The sequence below is a fragment of the Musca autumnalis genome, unplaced genomic scaffold (assembly GCF_047663935.1).
Source record: "Musca autumnalis isolate F117 unplaced genomic scaffold, ASM4766393v1 scaffold_1, whole genome shotgun sequence".
NCBI lineage: Eukaryota > Metazoa > Arthropoda > Insecta > Diptera > Muscidae > Musca > Musca autumnalis.
The window spans coordinates 133,489,571-133,509,144 of NW_027411644.1; the positions used below are offsets into that span (position 1 = coordinate 133,489,571).

General features: G+C 34.5%; 1 pseudogene; it reads right to left on the bottom strand.

Annotated features, from left to right (window-relative positions):
• Positions 1-60: 60 nt before the first annotated feature.
• LOC141404097 (twitchin-like) lies at positions 61-17,588 on the bottom strand (annotated as a pseudogene).
• Between the last annotated feature and the right edge of the window lie 1,986 nt (positions 17,589-19,574).

The following is a 19,574-nucleotide window of genomic DNA, read 5'->3' on the forward strand; positions in this document are numbered from 1 at the left end:
ATAACCAAAATAATAAATTAAAATATAGGAAATTTATAAAGTCTGAAAAAATTATACGGATTTTCAAATTCATGAAATAGAACGCTTATTTTCACTTTTATTGATTGCAAATTTTCAAATTTCGTAGATAAATTTTAATCAAACATGGAACCATCAATCCATATATCAAAAGTGATTCAGGGGCTAAATGCCTTCAACAATAACTACACACTCGGTTTCATCTTCTCCATGACAATTCGTTGCTTTACATGTGTATTTGCCTGAATCCGACGGCCTGCAGTCTATAATTTCAAGGGTAACTATGCCGTCAGAATGAGTCATGGAATATTCGTATTTACTAAGCTCTCGCCCATCCTTGTACCATTTGACAGAGGCCACGGGTTTCCCGCTTAAACAACAAAGTAATTTGCAGGTATCACGTGATTGCATAACACGTGGCCGTAACAGGAATGTGAAAGATGGCACTGATTCTGACTCCTCCTGCCAGAATGTATATGGAAGTGGCTCGCGTCTTCGTACTGCTGTGGATTCATGAACATATCTTGGTTGTTATTTAGGCAATGGTGGTACGTTGAGGAAAACAACTTCCTCTCTAGATCCGTAGTGATTTTCTGCTCGAATAATATATTCACCGCGATCCTCTAGTTTTACCCGGTTAATAATGAAATAGTAGTCATCGCCGACGTATCGTTTCATGAATTTGACGCTTTGTCGTAATTCGGAATTATGCGACCAAGACAAAGTAGGAGTGGCAGTAGCAATACAACGACAATAGAACTTTACACTTTGTCCTTCATAACAAAATTGTGAAGAGGGACGTATTACGAATCGCGGAGCAGCCTGTCTGCGATCAAATGTTGTATCACATATTTTATATTTCTCCATTAAAAGTTTGCGCAATGATGAGTACTCCGAAATTCTTCCCATGGGTATCACGTAATTACCGGCATTCTAGTTTCTCATTCTCAGTTTATCGCGGAATGCAAGGTAACGGAAGCGTTGAATTTGTTTATTACGATCAGCGTGATCGCCAGTTAGCCATGGGTGAAGGAGACATTCATGTGCTGTCATTCGTTTTCCTTGTTTGCTACAAGCAATTTTCTAATAAAGTCTTTAGCTTCATCCGATATACATATATTTAAAAGCCCTTCATCAAACTCCCATTGACATGATTTAACATTTTTCAGAGTATTTACGTCATTATCTCCAGCAAATGGCGATAGACCACTTAATAAAATGTAAGTTAAAACTCCAGTTGCCCACATGTCTGTGTAAAATCCAACAGGTTCACGTTTTACTATTTCGGGAGCAGCAAATTCTGCAGTTCCAGTTGTTATCTTTACCTTTTCATTAGGATCAAGGCGGGTGGCAAGACCGAAGTCTATTAATTTTACATTATTACTCTTACGAGTTTGACACATGATGTTCTCAGGTTTTATGTCAAGGTGGACAATGTTCTTTTCGTGCATGTATTTGATACCTTCACAAGTTTATCGCATGTAATGTATAACTTCCGCTTCAGACATTTGGTAATCATCCGCCGTGATACGTTCAAATAGTTCTCCACCGGACAAACTGAAAGAATATATATACAGTCAGGGACAAAAATTTACATACACCCCCTAAATCTCGGGTATTAGGGTTAGTAGTGATTTTTATGAAATTCCAAGTATGCAGTTGTATTTCTTCTCACTAATAAACAATATTTAATAGAACAAAAGTATATTCCATAATACAAATAACGGTAAATTTTACAAAAACCTAAAAATGATGGGGACAAAAGTTTACATACACCCCAAGGAAATATGCGTATTACCGTGCAATTTATGGAATTAACAGCAAAATTTATACATTTTATTGTTTTGGCGAATGCCTCTAGGTGTCTGAGATATATTTTAGAGAAAGAAAATAATTTTTGGGGGTCAAATGCCGTTATTTAAGGTCAAACTTCTTGTATAGCTCGTCAAAGCTGACCCTTCCTTAATTCTTTGCGTTTTTAGGTAATGCACTTTAAAAAACCACAAAATTAGTGTCAGATTGCAAGTCTTGAGACCCTACAAACCTTTGAAGTTGTTCTTGTGCACAAGGAATGTATCGGACTATATTACAAGGCAATTCAAAGCCTTCTGTATGTAATTTGCGCCAAGAATTCCGTGGAATCTATTCACTTCCTGAGAAATCTGAGGAAAAACGTGCATTTATCGAGGTTCAGGAAGGTATATTGTGCCCAAGAACAACTTCAAAGCTTTCTCGGGCCTCAAGACTTGCAATCTGACACTAATTTTGTTCTTCTTTTAAAGTGCAATACCTAAAAACGCAAAGAATTGAGCAAGGGTAAGCTTTAACAAGCTATACAAGAAGTTTGACCTTAAATAACGGCATTTGACCCCCAAAAATTATTTTCTTTTTTCTAAAATATATCTCAGACACCCAGAGGCATTCGCCAAAACAATAAAATGTATACATTTTGCTGTTAATTCCATAAATTGCACGGTAATACCCATGTTTATTTACAAACCTTTTTGCCTTTCTTATTTGTAAATAATAAGTAAGTATTTTATGTTTTCAAATTTCAAGTGTTTGGTTTTATTTTGTGTTGTAATTCAATGGATGTTATGTGTGTGTATGTACAATGTGTGTTCAAGGCAATTTCAAGGGTTTTTAGATAGCACAAATTAGGATTAGATTTAAAATAGATTTTAAGTTTTAATATTTTTAGATTTAATTCAACTAGGGTTTTTTGTAGCTTTTAGGTTTTAAGCTTTAAGTTAGCACAATTTTTTAGGATAGGTTTTAAATAGTGGTAAGTTTTATTTACAGGGGGAGTGCAAGTAGTATATTGTACACAATGTAATATTTTAGTTTTAGTTAGCAAATTTTCAATTATTTATTTAATTTGTACTTGTTATTTGGTGTATATTTTACAAACGTTATGTTTCTTAACTTTTTGTTTTATGTGAAATTTTATGTTTTACAAGAACAAGTGTATCGTTTTGATGTTGAATGTAACTTGTATTTGTGTAGTGTAACTTGTATCACGATCGCACGCTTTTAAGGTTGATGACGGAATGGATTATCGCTGCTCTTTGTACGGCTTTTAATGTTGACAAATTCCAGGATTCATTGGAAGGAGAGCAATAGGTTGATAGTTAGCGGCCGCAGTTTGTTTGTATATGTGTATATATGTAAAAATGTACATAGTGCGGACCGCTAATCAATTTTGAAGAAAATAACTTTACAGTGCTGCTCATAAGTATGGTCAGTGACCATACATTCTCCGCCCCCCAAGACTCAGTGCTTAAATCATCCTTCTAGTTGACTGGCAGGTTGCGTATTGGTATGCTGCAATCTGGAAAAAAACGAGAAGCAGTACAATGTTCTTTTTTTTAAAAAAAAGGGGTCCGACTAATTAGTCGGAAAATAGCTTGACCACCTTCGTTATGGGTCGGCTGATGTTACCACCAGCAGTCTTTATGTCTACCACTCTTACGTTTTGGTCGATTCCCTGGTGGGTCTTTATAATTCGTCCTAACTTCCAATCAGTTGGAGCTGAACGTTCATCCTTAAGTACAATTAAATCACCCTCCTTAAGATTGTCTTGTTGATACTTCCATTTAGTACGTCGATGGAGCTCATGCAGATATTCAGTTTTCCATCTATTACAAAAATATTGGGAGATAATTTTCAAACGCTTCCACCTATTGACAATGCTAACATCTTGGTCTGAAACATCGGGTTCGGGAGGGGCTAAAATTGGTGTACCGATTAAGAAGTGACCTGGGGTCAGAGGCGACAAATCGCTAGGATCCTCACTAGCTGGACTTAAGGGTCTTGAATTAAGACAAGCTTCGATTTTTGACAAAATTGTGGAAAATTCTTCGAAGGTAAAAGTCATTTTTGGTATGCATTTCTTCAAATGTGTCTTGAAAGACTTCACGCCGGCCTCCCACAAACCGCCCATGTGTGGAGCGCCGGGTGGAATAAACTTCCAATCGAGATTTTGATGGGAATTTTTTACAATCGCTTTATTTTGTAATTCTTTCATGAACAAGAGTCTGTCTTTCTTTAGGACATCGACTGATCCAACAAAATTGGTTCCGTTGTCGGAGTATACACAAGATGGGCATCCACGCCTACTAATAAATCTGGAGAATGCCGCTAGAAATGACTGAGTCGAGAGGTCACTAGTTGGTTCGAGGTGTATGGCTTTCGTAGCAAAGCATACGAAAAGGCAGACATATCCCTTTGTAATAAGACATGCTCTTCCCGTAAAGTTTCGTATGCTGAATGGTCCCGCAAAATCTACGCCAGTGTTAGTAAAGGGTCTAGATAGCAAAGTTCTTTCTGGTGGGAGTGAAGCCATAATTTGATTCTCTGTTCGTCGCTTATACAGAATGCAGACTCGGCAATTCCGAATAGTCTTTTTGATCAGTGATTTGAGTCTGGGTATGCAAAAACCGGATCTCAAAACTCTCAACATCAATTGGTTCCCACCGTGTAAAGTCACCTTGTGAGTGTGTTCGACGAGTAAAGTAGTAAATTTCGCATTGTGAGGAAGAATTATTGGGTGTCGTTCTTCGAAAGTGAGTGCTGGCGATAGAACCAGTCTACCATGAGCTCGCATAATACCCTTTGGATCTAAGTATGGGTTAAAAGATAGCAAAGGACTCTTTGGAGGAATTCTGGATCTTTTCTCTAATGCTTGAAACTCTTCTGGGAAAAAGAACCGTTGGGTGCGAATTATACTGGCACGTTTGCCGGCCTGAATTTCATCAGCAGTAAGTTCAACTTCAGAAGTTAGAGGGTTTTGTCTACAAACAATGGTGTTTTTCCAAAATCTGAGTGCTTGCGCATATGCTCTGTATACTCTTGTTAATGAAGATATGTTTCTCATGGGGTCTTTTTCCGTCATTTCTTCAATATTTAGCATCAGCACTTTCGATGTTTTTGCTTCCAGTGTAACTTCGCAAATTTCTTTCGATGGCCAACTATTTTTCGGTAATTTTAACCAATCTGGCCCAGTCCACCAGAGTTGGTAATTACTAAGCTCGTTGGGTGAGCACCCACGACTAGCAATGTCCGCTGGGTTATTTTTAGAGTCAACGTGGGCCCAATTTTCTATTCCAACATTTTCTAAAATTTCAGATACGCGGTTTCCCACAAACGTTGACCAGTGGCAAGGGGGTTTTCTCAGCCATGCGAGGACAATAGTTGAGTCTGTCCAAAAGTGAACGTTAAACTTCGAAATTTGAAGATTATTTAGTATCGATGATGACAATTTTGATAGCAGAACTGCTCCACAAAGTTCGAGTCTGGGGAGTGAAATTTTCTTAATTGGGGCAACTCTTGTTTTAGCAGTTAGTAAGGCTGTTTTTATTTCATTATTTGTGTCCCGGGTTCTGATGTATAATGCTGCTGCATATGCGCTCTCAGACGCGTCACAGAATCCGTGAATTTCCACGTCATTGTCTGGAGAGTAATTTATCCACCGTGGAATCTTTAAATGCTCAATGTCTCCGCTATTCTTAACAAAGTTCTGCCAGTTCATAAGAGTAATTGCCTTCAATATGTCATCCCAGTTAATCTTGTCCAACCAAATCTGCTGCATCACTAATTTGGCGACAACTACAATGGGAGCAAGCCACCCACAAGGGTCGAACAGTTTGGCAATTGTCGATAGGACTTCTCTTTTTGTGTAAGATGTTTTAATCTCCATTGTGGGTTGTGTGAACGAGAAATAATCACCAGAAATATTCCATTTTATTCCAAGCGTCTTTGTGGAGGCATCATCGGAAATATCGAGTGAATTAACTGGATTTAGTTGTTCCTTGGCCAGATCCTTTATTATTTTTGGGTCGTTAGCTGTCCATTTCATCAGCTCAAAGCCAGCCGATTCCATAGCAGCCGTTAACTCTTTGCGAGATTTAATAGTATCTTCTATTGAATGACCTCCTGCTAGTACGTCGTCAACGTATAAATTTTCCAAAATAACCTATGAGGCAATTGGGTATGTGTCTTTTGTATCTTCAGCTAATTGTATAAGTGTTCTAAGTGCCAAGAAGGGTGCGCAGTTTACGCCAAAGGTAACCGTTTGTAATTCGTAATCCTCTATGGGGTCAGACGGAGACTTCCTGAATAATATTCTTTGAAATTTTGTTTGAGTAGGATCCAATAATATCTGCCGGTACATCTTGGTAACGTCGGCATTATAAACGTATCGGAAACATCTCCACTTTAATACTTGCAACACGATATCTTGCTGTAAAACTGGACCAGCGTACAAGTTATCATTCAGACTTCTTTTATTTGAAGTGGGACATGATGCATTGAAAACTACACGCAATTTTGAAGTAATCTTTTCGGGTCTAATTACTGCATGGTGCGGTAGATGGTAATTTGGAGTCTTGGAGATATCATTTGGAGAAATTTTTCTCATGTGTCCCAGCTCAAGATATTCAAGAATTGTGCTATCATATAATTCCTTAATTTCTGGGGTCTTCATGAGCTTTCTTTCCATCCGGTAAAATTGAGCTAGTGCAATATTTCTTGAGTCTCCAAGTTCTTCACATTTTTTAAAGGGGAGGGTCACTATGTATCGCCCTTCTGTGTTCCTTTTAGTAGTCTCCAAGTAGTTTTGCTCACAAAATGCATCTTCATCTGATCTCAAAACTTGTTTTGGGGTTTCCTCCACCTCCCAAAAACGTGTTAAAATTTTCTCAATTGATATGGTATTGCAAAGTGATATTTGTCTCTTCTTTTGAGATTCATCCTTCAAGGGTCCGCCAATTATCCACCCAAAAACTGTTTTTTGGGCCAAAAGAGATCCAATTGACTTCATAGGTGTTCCAATTGTAAATATAAGAGGTCCTATGTCCATCCCTATTAGGAGATCAACTGGTTGGCTGACGTAAAATTTCGGGTCTGCTAATTCCAAGTTCGTAGCATCGCGCATTTGTGTTTTTTCTAAGGTATATGGTGGTAAATTTGAAGGCAAAGATTTCAAAACAGGGGCCCAAACTTCCAATTTAAAATTTGGGTCAAGTCTAGATCGTAGTTTAAAAACGCATGCTTTAGCAGAAGTTTCCGAAATGAGTTGGTTTATTCCAGTAACATGAACAAGATTTCGTTTAGTTGGCAAACTTAAACGATTTTTTAACTTCTCTGTAATGAACGTGGATTGTGATCCAGAGTCGATTATCGCACGTGCATCATAAAAATGACCATTTGCCTCAATTTGTACTATGGCTGTGAAAAGTAAAGTGTCTCCGGGATGTTGATCTCTATTTCCACCATCCTGGAGAGTCAAAGTTGTAATATTTTCCGGTTCTTGATTTGTTGTGGACTGTATAAGTGTAGTGAGAGCAGCAGCACTGGTACTAGGTCGTGCTTCCTCTTGAACTGTAGTTTGTATTGCAGATATGGTCTCCTTTCCCTTGTGTAACAAGGTATGGTGTTTTAAACTACAAGTTCTGCATCCAAAACGGCTTTTGCATTCTTTCACGCCGTGATTAGCAGATAAGCAATTATAGCAAAGATGTGAGATTTTCACAACATGAATCCGGTCATTCACGTTTTTAGCCAGAAACTGTGGGCAATCTCGTATAAAATGATTGGCTTTGCAAATTTGACACGAATTCTGATATTGTGTCTTGGGTTGCTGAGGAGCATTTGCATTTAATTTACCCGTTGAACTCTGAACTTTCTGATTTATATTAGTTTGAAAGCTGCTTGTGAACTTCATTTTCTTCGAATTTTCTTGTCTGTATGGAGTTAATTGGTTTTGCTTTGAAAAACTTGGCCTTATGTTTCCGACCGATTCCAAAGTTTTGAATTTGTGGGTCAAAAAATTATTGAAACCGTTCCACGTTGGCAGTGTCTTACAATCTTCAAGAGTATTTTCGAATTCTTCTAAAAATGTTCTTGGAAGTTTGCTGGAACAAATATATACTAATATTGGGTCCCATCCTAAAACTTCAACCTTCAAAGTATCCAAAGTTTGAATGCAGCTATTCACCGTTCGCTGTAATTTTTGAATGCTGTGACTTGAGTCGGAAGTAACATTTGGTAAATTGAATAAAATTTTCAGTTGCTCGTTCACCTGCATCCTCTTATTTTCATATCTGTCGGTTAAAATCTTCCAAGCTAGCTCAAAACCATCATTTGTAAGAGGAACATGGCTTATTAATTCTCTTGCTTCGCCAGCAGTCTTCTGAGTCAAATGAAAATATTTCTCGACATTACTCAATTTGGAGCCTTTTATGTAGATTGCTGTAAATAAATCACGGAAACTCGGCCAAGAATTATAACCTCCCTTAAAAACGTCTGTGTCACATGCTGGTAATCTTGAAATTGGTGTTGAATCGATTTGCTTCTGTGCCAACAGGGTCTCTCGTTTTATTTTCTCCTCTGATTCCTTCTGCTTGAGCGTCTGAATTTGTCCATTTACAGCAGCAATCGCCTTTTTATAAATATCAATAGCCTCTAAGTAATGTTTCCTCAGCTGGTTTTTATCGATTGGTTTTTGTCCCTCTTCTGGCTCATAATCGCGGCATTCCACATAAGCTTTCTTCACCTGGTCGTAAAAAGAGTTTAGCTCCACTCGTGATGCCTCTAGGGTATGTATGTCGTCATCAGTGTTAGCAATGCTTAAAATTGAAACGTAATCCTGCAAGTCATTAACGCAGTTTGCAAATTTTGAGCACTTAGCTTTATCCATCCTTATGGTAATGAGGGTCAGACTTTAGAACAAATTTTTGTTTTACAAAGGTTTGACAAAGTTGCCCTTTACGAGGACAAAGAATTATTTTTATTGGGTCTTTAAACCAAATCAAGAATTTTGTCTTTGCAAAATCTTTGTTGTTACTTCCCAAATAAATTGACTTGACGACAAAAGGATCTAATTTTATGGAGAGCCGAGGAGTCGACAGCAAATTAAAGTATTTGATAACAAATATTTCCAAACGAAAAGCCAGGAAATGAGTCAAAAAGTTGGATAATAAAACCGCTGGTAAGTATTTAGTTGAGTAAGAAATCTTATAAAAATGCTTTTCCACAAAAGATATTATGCAAATTCAAGAAACGATAGCAAAAAGAATCATAAACAGAAAAATTCCAATCCAAAAAATATTCGACTAGAAAAGGTGTGTTGGGTTGCACAGAAGAAATTATAATTTTCAAGAGTCGTGTACCAAAGTACTATAAAATCACTTAATTCCTTTGTTAGGAGGATTTTATAATTTGTTAAAGCTCAAAAAACAGTATAATGTAGAGTCGAAACCAGACAATAATCAAATCAGAAAATGTTAAGAATCCCAGCAAAATGTTGCAATCGCGACCAAATTTTTGAGTCGGTAGAAAAATTTCAGCAAAAAATTTAAAAAACTCCAATTATTTCCAACAGAAGAATGATTTGGGTCAAATGTAAAATATTTCAGCAAAGTTTAAAGTAATTTTGCTTTTCGAAGAAAAAATTGCAGCAATATGTTGTAAAAAATCACAGTAAAATGTTTCAGCATAAGAATTCAAGAAAGATGAAAATATTTTGTATCAAGAACAAAAATTTTCATCAGCAAGAATTCAAAAAATTGTTCAAAAGTTTTCAAATAGTTGTGTAAATTCAGGTTAAGTGTTTTCAAAGACATGTATAGAAAAATGTTTAAGTATATTTTTAAGGTTAGTTAACCTCAAAGTATTTCAGCGCTTGTCCACCAAACGCGTCTATTTCCTTGATACGTGTTTTATTTGCGCAAAATTGTTCCAAAAATTTTCAAAAAAACCGCGAAATTTTTCCAAATATTCCCAAAATTGATGTATTGGGATGCTAATATGGCGATTATTTACCAATGTTTAACAATGTTCAAATGTGTCTGTGTCTCTATGTAAAATATTTTTGTAAGGTTATGTATGTGTCTTTGATAAGCGGCGAGTTTTTTCCAAAAAATTCCCACAAAAATATATGTAAAAATTGCAAGGTTATGGTTGTTAAACTATGACGCCAAAAAGTTGCGCCAAAGTTTGCATATAAACGCTATGTATGTACACTACCGCTCACTTGAATAGAACCCCCCTGCAAAATTTTTTTCAACCCCCATTTTTTCCAAATTATACAAGATATGAAGTTATTAAGTTTTATTATATTTTGCTTCATGTGTTTGGAGTAAACTTAGTCATTCATTTGCATTCAAATCCAATTTGTATAAGAATTATGCAAGGAAAACAAAATAAAGTCAAAAATTGAAGTAAAAAAATTGGCTCATTTGAATAGAACCCCCCTTTAAAACTTGGGAATACAGAAAGATTGTAGTAGAATATCTATGCATATTTACTCTATATTGAAAACGAATTACTTTCAGTAATATTCAGTAAAAGTATATCCCTCCTGATTAAGGATACACCCGTATATCCTGCTTTGGCAAGGATTCTTTAAATAATCGGGTGTAATGCCCAACAAAGCTTGCTTTTTTCATTCAACAAGTTTATTTTTGGAAGATTGCTGTCTCCTTTAGTCGTATATTTTACGCATAAATCATTCCCATATATTTTAGAGAATATTTACCACTGTAGAATATGGCGGACACGCAAGGACATCCGCATTTCTTTTCAAAATGTTAAATTTTTATGACTCGAAGTGTACAAAAGTTTATAAAATCGTGATGAAATTTCCACACGGGATATCCAAAAATGTTACTCACTACTGGATATGTCTGCTTCAGAACTCCTTTGTAAATTGTCGTCCGCATTTAGGGTGAAAGAAATTGACGCCCAAGTCCTTCATAATTAGTAAGGACTCTCCTTATTAAGTAAACAATTGCATAAATATAGAATTATTTTTTTCGCGTCTATTGAATGGAAGACAATCTTCTAAATTGTTTCTGTAGCGATGAATGTGCTTTTATGGTGCTGGAAGGCATTACTAATTATTAAGGACATGCGCGTCAATTTACTTCACCTTAATGCGTACGGCAATTTATAAAGGAGTTCTGAAACAGACATAGCCAGTAGTGAGTAAAATTTCATCACGATTTTATAAACTTTTGTACACTTCGAGTCATAAAAACTTAAAATTTTGAAAAGAAATGCGGATGTCCTTGCGTGTCCGCCATATTCTACAGTGGTAAATATTCTCTAAAATATATGGGAATGATTTATGCGTAAAATATACGACTAAAGGAGACAGCAATCTTCCAAAAATAAACTTGTTGAATGAAAAAAGCAAGCTTTGTTGGGCATTACACCCGATTATTTAAAGAATCCTTGCCAAAGCAGGATATACGGGTGTATCCTTAATCAGGAGGGATATACTTTTACTGAATATTACTGAAAGTACTTAGTTTTCAATATAGAGTAAATATGCATCGATATTCTACTACAATCTTTCTGTATTCCCAAGCTTTAAAGGGGGGTTCTATTCAAATGAGCCAATTTTTTTACTTCAATTTTTGACTTTATTTTGTTTTCCTTGCATAATTCTTATACAAATTGGATTTTAATGCAAATGAATGACTAAGTTTACTCCAAACACATGAAGCAAAATATAATAAAACTTAATAATTTCATATCTTGTATAATTTGGAAAAAATGGAGGTTGAAAAAAATTTTGCAGGGGGGTTCTATTCAAGTGAGCGGTAGTGTATGTATTGTAGTTGTTGTGTAAAATATTCTCCAAAATGTCTGCTAAGTTCATGTAAATTGTTGTGTCACAATTATGACGCCACAAATATGCGCCAAAATTGCAAAAATAAACGCTTTTTTCGTATACGACGAGAATATTCCCAAAAAATGAGAGCAGGATTCCAAATAACAAGCAGCAATTTCCAAAAAAATCAATAATTTCAAAGAGAATTGATTTATATCGTGTATATGAGAATATGTAAGTATTTTTTCTCAAAATGTTTTCAAAAATGTTTTATGTAAACAAAAATTTAAATTATGGGTCAATTTTACAAAGGTCCCACTGTAAACGGACAGATATTGAGATTAGGAAGAGAGGAAAGAGAGTATATTTCTTTCCAAATGTTCCAATTTTCCAGTAAAATTATCTCCCTTTAAAAACACACTGGTAATTTCCCAATTTTTGGAAGAAATTTCCAAATTTTCCAAATATTCAAGGAGAGAAATAGAGAGTCGTGTATGTATGTGTAAAAGTGTGGACGTATTTGTGTATTCCCACGAACAAAGAAAGGGTCAACATCAGTCCTTGATCCCAGAAATCTGTTGAATTCGGGTCAATGTGTCAAAGGGTGCCAAATTGTGTGTAAAAATAGCGCTTTTATCATATAAAGGTACAGCGTCGGTGTCAAATTTCGCCGCACCCTGTATCCTTCTCGATTCCACGCTTTCAAAGCAAGAAAAAAACAATTAGTACTCACTGTGACTCTCTGTGTATAGCTGGGAGTGTGTCTGTGTGTGTGTTTTTCACCTGGTGTAGTGTACACTGCTTCTTCTTCTGTTTGTCGCCTTGTGTCGTTGTTGTTGTTTTGTAATTGTTATTTGCCCGAGCCGACCGATAATTAATTGTTGAATTTTGTTGATTTGTTTTGTTGCAAAATGTGCCAAAGTTCTGTTTTTCTTATTTATTTGTTGTTTTTCACAATGTTCCACTGTCCTGTTTCACTATTTGTTGTTGCTACGTTCCACTTTTTGATAATGTAATTGTATTTGTTCACCAAAATTATGTCGTTTTGTTATTTGGTTTCACTGTTTGTTTTATCTGTGGCCCACTGTAGATTTTGTAGATCTTGTATTTGTTGTTGTAATTCACAGTATGTTGTTGTATTTTTGTGTGTTTCAATATTTAATTAAATATTTAATTGATTTTAAATTTTTTGATAATAATCACTGGGACCACTGTATGTTGGGGTCTTTTTTATTGTTTCTTTTCTCACTTCTCTCACAATATGTTTCTATGTTTGTTGTTGTTGTGCACTGGATGTTTCCAAAATATCACTTGTTTGTATTGTTGTTGTATTTAAATGTAATATTACCGGCTTTTTCTCACTTTTATTGGAACACTTTTGTTTGACATTTTTCGTTTTTCACCTTTATCACTGTCACTATTTTTATTCCAAAATGTGTTTTTTGTTGCTTTTTGTATTTTTGTAGCACTTTTCTGTTTTTATTATTTGTATTTTTTCCACTTTTTTTTTTAATTTGTTAAATGTCACTGAGTATTTACTTCTATTTGTTATCGTTTATTTCTTTCACTGTTCAACTGTTATGTATTCACTGTAATGAACCACGCGTTCAAGTTCACTTTTTTAATGTAATTTATTTATTTCAATAATTGTATTTTTTTATTTTGTAGTTTTTTTTCACAATCACTTTGAACTTTTTAACTAATTTATAAAAAACACGATCTGGCTCGCAATGGACCAAATGTTTATTTACAAACCTTTTTGCCTTTCTTATTTGTAAATAATAAGTAAGTATTTTATGTTTTCAAATTTCAAGTGTTTGGTTTTATTTTGTGTTGTAATTCAATGGATGTTATGTGTGTGTATGTACAATGTGTGTTCAAGGCAATTTCAAGGGTTTTTAGATAGCACAAATTAGGATTAGATTTAAAATAGATTTTAAGTTTTAATATTTTTAGATTTAATTCAACTAGGGTTTTTTGTAGCTTTTAGGTTTTAAGCTTTAAGTTAGCACAATTTTTTAGGATAGGTTTTAAATAGTGGTAAGTTTTATTTACAGGGGGAGTGCAAGTAGCATATTGTACACAATGTAATATTTTAGTTTTAGTTAGCAAATTTTCAATTATTTATTTAATTTGTACTTGTTATTTGGTGTATATTTTACAAACGTTATGTTTCTTAACTTTTTGTTTTATGTGAAATTTTATGTTTTACAAGAACAAGTGTATCGTTTTGATGTTGAATGTAACTTGTATTTGTGTAGTGTAACTTGTATCACGATCGCACGCTTTTAAGGTTGATGAAGGAATGGATTATCGCTGCTCTTTGTACGGCTTTTAATGTTGACAAATTCCAGGATTCATTGGAAGGAGAGCAATAGGTTGATAGTTAGCGGCCGCAGTTTGTTTGTATATGTGTATATATGTAAAAATGTACATAGTGCGGACCGCTAATCAATTTTGAAGAAAATAACTTTACAGTGCTGCTCATAAGTATGGTCAGAGACCATACAACCCATATATCCTTGGGGTGTATGTAAACTTTTGTCCCCATAATTTTTAGGTTTTTGTAAAATGTACCGTTATTTGTATTATGAAATATACTTTTGTTCTATTAAATATTGTTTATTAGTAAGAAAAAATAAAACTGCATGGTTGGAATTTCATAAAAATCACTACTAACCCTAATACTCGAGATTTAGGGGGTGTATGCAAACTTTTGTCCCTGACTGTATATATATTAGAATACTCAAAATATATTTAAGTTCGTAATACTTACAATTCCAAAATCAAAACCATTTCATCGTCATCCTCAAAGGCATCATGTAAATTTATAAGCTTCTGATGATGTAATTGATTCATTACATCAATTTCTCTTTGAATCATGTCTTTTTCAATTGAGTGTGAAACGGGAATAAATTTAGCTGCGAAAACATTACCAGTTTTAAGTTCTCTACACCTGTGCACAACGCCAAAGGCACCAGTGCCAATTTCTTCTAAAATTTTATATTTGTCATAAACGCTTTCACGAGAAATTTCCACAATTTCCGCTGGGGAACGTATCTAGTATAAATATCGAAAACAAAAGAGTCATAATCCTTCACCGTTCTATCAGGTTTACCACGAATTATCTTTCCGTGTTCATCCAGTTCCTATGTATGTTGCCTTGGTTTCTTATTATATGAGTCCTTTGTTTTAATTAGAGTACTTATTTTCTGCATAATGCGGAATTCATATTCCTTGCCTGGCGTTAGGCCGGAAACAGCCATTGAAGTAAATCGGGTACTTCCTACTGTGATCCTGTGAGGGCTACACCCTCATGTTATACATTAAAAATGCGAAATCGCGAGTACTACAATCAAATAATAAGCTTTTAGGGAAATCCAGCTGCACGTCCCGATTAGAGCAAAAATTCAAAAAACCCCATTTTCAGTCTTCAATATGTCAGCATCCGTTTGAGGTAGATACAGTGGATATATTAAAAAATCATACATTAGAAACTTCAACTCTGAAGTGTACTCTTTAACTTCTCCTTTGAGCATTAAGCTCTACATTGTGTTGTAAAACCACTAATTGGAAAATAACATAATGAAACTTGTTTCCTTCAACGATTTTTTCCGATTTTTTTACATTAGTACGACCACAGCTTGGGTTCAAATTATTATTTTAAGAAACCCCTCGGTGAATCGGGCTAAAACAGTTTATTTTACCGAAATGCGATCAAAAGTTATGGTATAGTAAAACTGATCGCGAGTTACAATACCCCATACCTCAGTTTCAACATAAGTTAATTTTCTACAAAAAGCTTGATATATTTAACATAGTCTGGTTGCAAAAGTTTGTACAAATTGTTACAGTAAGTTGTTTGTTAACGCACTTTGTTCCCAGTTAACTCTCTGTTCTTCATTGAGATCTTGCAAGTTTTTGCTGGAGAAATTTCTTCTAGCAAGAACTTGCAAGTAACCAGACACTTATTAGGTCTGTCTGGTTATTTTCCCAGCAAGAATTGTTCAGCAAAAATATTTTGGAAAGTAAGGCGCTTTTATTCTCTTTTGCAAGAAAAATGTAAAAAGTAAACAGACACCTTCCTAGGAAAAACCCACAAGCAATCAGCTGACTTGCCAAAACAGAACAATTTGTCCGCCATTAAAGGAACCAATGCAAGCAAAAATTTTATATTTTCTTAAAAGTAAAAAAAAAATAAAATGGTCTAAAAAAGAATTTTTACACTTTGCAACTGTGTTCTCCAAGACAAAGACATAAATACAACTAAGACTAGACAAAATGCATGCAACAAAAAAATGTTTACGAAACTTTGTATAGAAACATTACCCTTAACAGGTTGCAGTTTATTTAAAATCGCAACCAAGGAGGAACATTTCATGTAATGGTATCAGAAACGAAATTTATGCATTCAAGGATCTATTCAAGAATAAGTCTATGTCAATTGGATCGGTAAATTCGGTTAAATACGTAAAAATGTATAAAATGATAGCAAAAAAATGTCTTATCTTGTTGTATTTATGTCTTTGTCCAAGAAAACAATACAATTAGGCTTGCTATTTCCACAATAAAATTATTTTTAATTTTGAGAAACATAAATCACCGAATAATTAAAAACAGATGACTGATTGTTTTCAGGAACAAGAAGAGCTGCAAGTGGTTGCTAGAAGAAATTTGTCCAGCAAGAATTTGCAAACTCTCTGTACAAGAACTGTCAAAATGTCTCTCTCGGATCGCTCTGTTTTGCTGGACTTTTGTGTTAACAGACGACTTTCAGTGGTACAAATTGTTACAAATTTTAGGATAACCAGACAGACTTAATATATTAGGTAAGCATATAACTGTAATGTTTAGATTTCGTTATATAACATGATGTTTTATGTGACAGGTTTGAAACTTTTATACGCAATTTAGACGTTATTTACAATCATATGTACAAGGAGTTGAACTGGAAGCGATCCCTGAACCTATAAGTATCGTTTCTGATACCATTATTTGCAAATTTCCTCCTTGATTGCGATTTTAAATTAGCAGCATTTTTTCTGTTATGGGTAATGTTTTTATACATTGTTTCATAAACATTTTTTTATATCATAAATTTTCTGTGTTCTTTCTAGCTTTAGAGTTCTTTTACTCCAAAAAGTGGCAAAACTGGAAGCCATTGTTAAGAGAGAGAACAAAAACGACTTTCTCTTCTACCACAGGCTACCAGACAAATTTCGTCGTTAAGAAAATGAATAATGAAGCAAAGAAAATAAAAGAATAAAGCGCGCAATGCCAAACAAAATGAAAAACAGTGAAATAAAATAAGAAAATTGAATGTGTATGTTTATTTTTGACATTTTTACCAGATATGCAATTTTTGTCGTTCTTTCTGTAACATTTTGCAATTTTATTCTCTACAATTTTTTTATGAAAGAACAATTTTGACAGTTCGTCTTTTGCTATTAAAAAGTAAAGGAACAAAACTTTTATCTCTTCGTCGTGTTCAGTGAATTTTGTTATTGCTCTGTTCCAGAACCTGCAAGAATCTAATAATTTAACTATGTTTTCGATATCATAAAAGACAAATTTGTTGTCGTAGTAAACTTCTTGCCACGTATACTGTAGTTGAGATAGTTGTTCTGTTCCAGAACCTGCAAGAATTTATTTATATTATATTTAAAATTTAAATTTTCAAAAATGGTAGATTCTTATAGTTCTGGTACAAAGCAAGTATAAGAGAAGTTCTTAAAAAGAAATTCCCCAAATCACCAAGGCTGTTTTTGTCCCCATATCCAAGACCTGTATCTCGGGAAGTATGAACTTCGTTGCAATCAGGATCCCAGGGACTACCTATGGTAAAAATTTCAGCCCCATAAGAGAGGTGCTATAATGAGATATTTCCGAAATCGCTCAACAGGTCACAATTATTTTCCATTTTCCAGTCGATGCTAAAACTTTACCAATTCATTGTTGTGGTCTGTTGTCTGTAAAAACTAAGATACAGCTCGCAATATTTAAGATAGTGCTTTTAATTTGGTACATAAGTTCCTATTACACCTTGTGTTGAAAATGGGCTATATCTGTCCACGTTTTGATATACCCTCCAAAAACGGCACCTCCCAAATTTTGGTATTTTGAAGAATTAAGCCTCATCATCTAATTTTGATATAGACCCCATCGAATGGTACACCCCGATTTAACGTATTTTGAAAGTTTTAGCCCCATTATCATTCCGACATGGCTAAAATTTGGTACGTAGTCCCGTTGGAGCGTTAAGCAACCCTGCAGGGATGTGTCGATATACATATATCATCATTTTAATATATTAGGTAAGCATATAACTGTAATGTTTAAATTTCGTTATATAACATGATGTTTTATGTGACAGGTTTGAAACTTTTATACGCAATTTAGACGTTATTTACAATCATATGTACAAGGAGTTGAACTGGAAGCGATCCCTGAACCTATAAGTATCGTTTCTGATACCATTATTTGCAAATTTCCTCCTTGATTGCGATTTTAAATTAACAGCATTTTTTCTGTTATGGGTAATGTTTTTATTCATTGTTTCATAAACATTTTTTATATCATAAATTTTCTGTGTTCTTTCTAGCTTTAGAGTTCTTTTACTCCAAAAAGTGGCAAAACTGGAAGCCATTGTTAAGAGAGAGAACAAAAACGACTTTCTCTTCTACCACAGGCTACCAGACAAATTTCGTCGTTAAGAAAATGAATAATGAAGCAAAGAAAATAAAAGAATAAAGCGCGCAATGCCAAACAAAATGAAAAACAGTGAAATAAAATAAGAAAATTGAATGTGTATGTTTATTTTTGACATTTTTACCAGATATGCAATTTTTGTCGTTCTTTCTGTAACATTTTGCAATTTTATTCTCTACAATTTTTTATGAAAGAACAATTTTGACAGTTCGTCTTTTGCTATTAAAAAGTAAAGGAACAAAACTTTTATCTCTTCGTCGTGTTCAGTGAATTTTGTTATTGCTCTGTTCCAGAACCTGCAAGAATCTAATAATTTAACTATGTTTTCGATATCATAAAAGACAAATTTGTTGTCGTAGTAAACTTCTTGCCACGTATACTGTAGTTGGGATAGTTGTTCTGTTCCAGAACCTGCAAGAATTTATTTATATTATATTTAAAATTTAAATTTTCAAAAATGGTAGATTCTTATAGTTCTAGTACAAAGCAAGTATAAGAGAAGTTCTTAAAAAGAAATTCCCCAAATCACCAAGGCTGTTTTTGTCCCCATATCCAAGACCTGTATCTCGGGAAGTATGAACTTCGTTGCAATCAGGATCCCAGGGACTACCTATGGTAAAAATTTCAGCCCCATAAGAGAGGTGCTATAATGAGATATTTCCGAAATCGCTCAACAGGTCACAATTATTTTCCAGTCGATGCCAAAACTTTACCAATTCATTGTTGTGGTCTGTTGTCTGTAAAAACTAAGATACAGCTCGCAATATTTAAGATAGTGCTTTATAATTTGGTACATAAGTTCCTATTACACCTTGTGTTGAAAATGGGCTATATCTGTCCACGTTTTGATATACCCTCCAAAAACGGCACCTCCCAAATTTTGGTATTTTGAAGAATTAAGCCTCATCATCTAATTTTGATATAGACCCCATAGAATGGTACACCCCGATTTAACGTATTTTGAAAGTTTTAGCCCCATTATCATTCCGACATGGCTAAAATTTGGTACGTAGTCCCGTTGGAGCGTTAAGCAACCCTGCAGGGATGTGTCGATATATATCATCATTTTAATATAGACTCAATAGAACGTTACCTTCCCATTCGGAAGATATTGCTGAATTAGGTATTTAGTTAGGGTATAAAATATGTCGGCTGAGAATTGTGGGTTGATATCCACGTTTATTTTTATGGCCCAACTTAATTCAGAGTTTACTCGTTTTATTTTTTCATC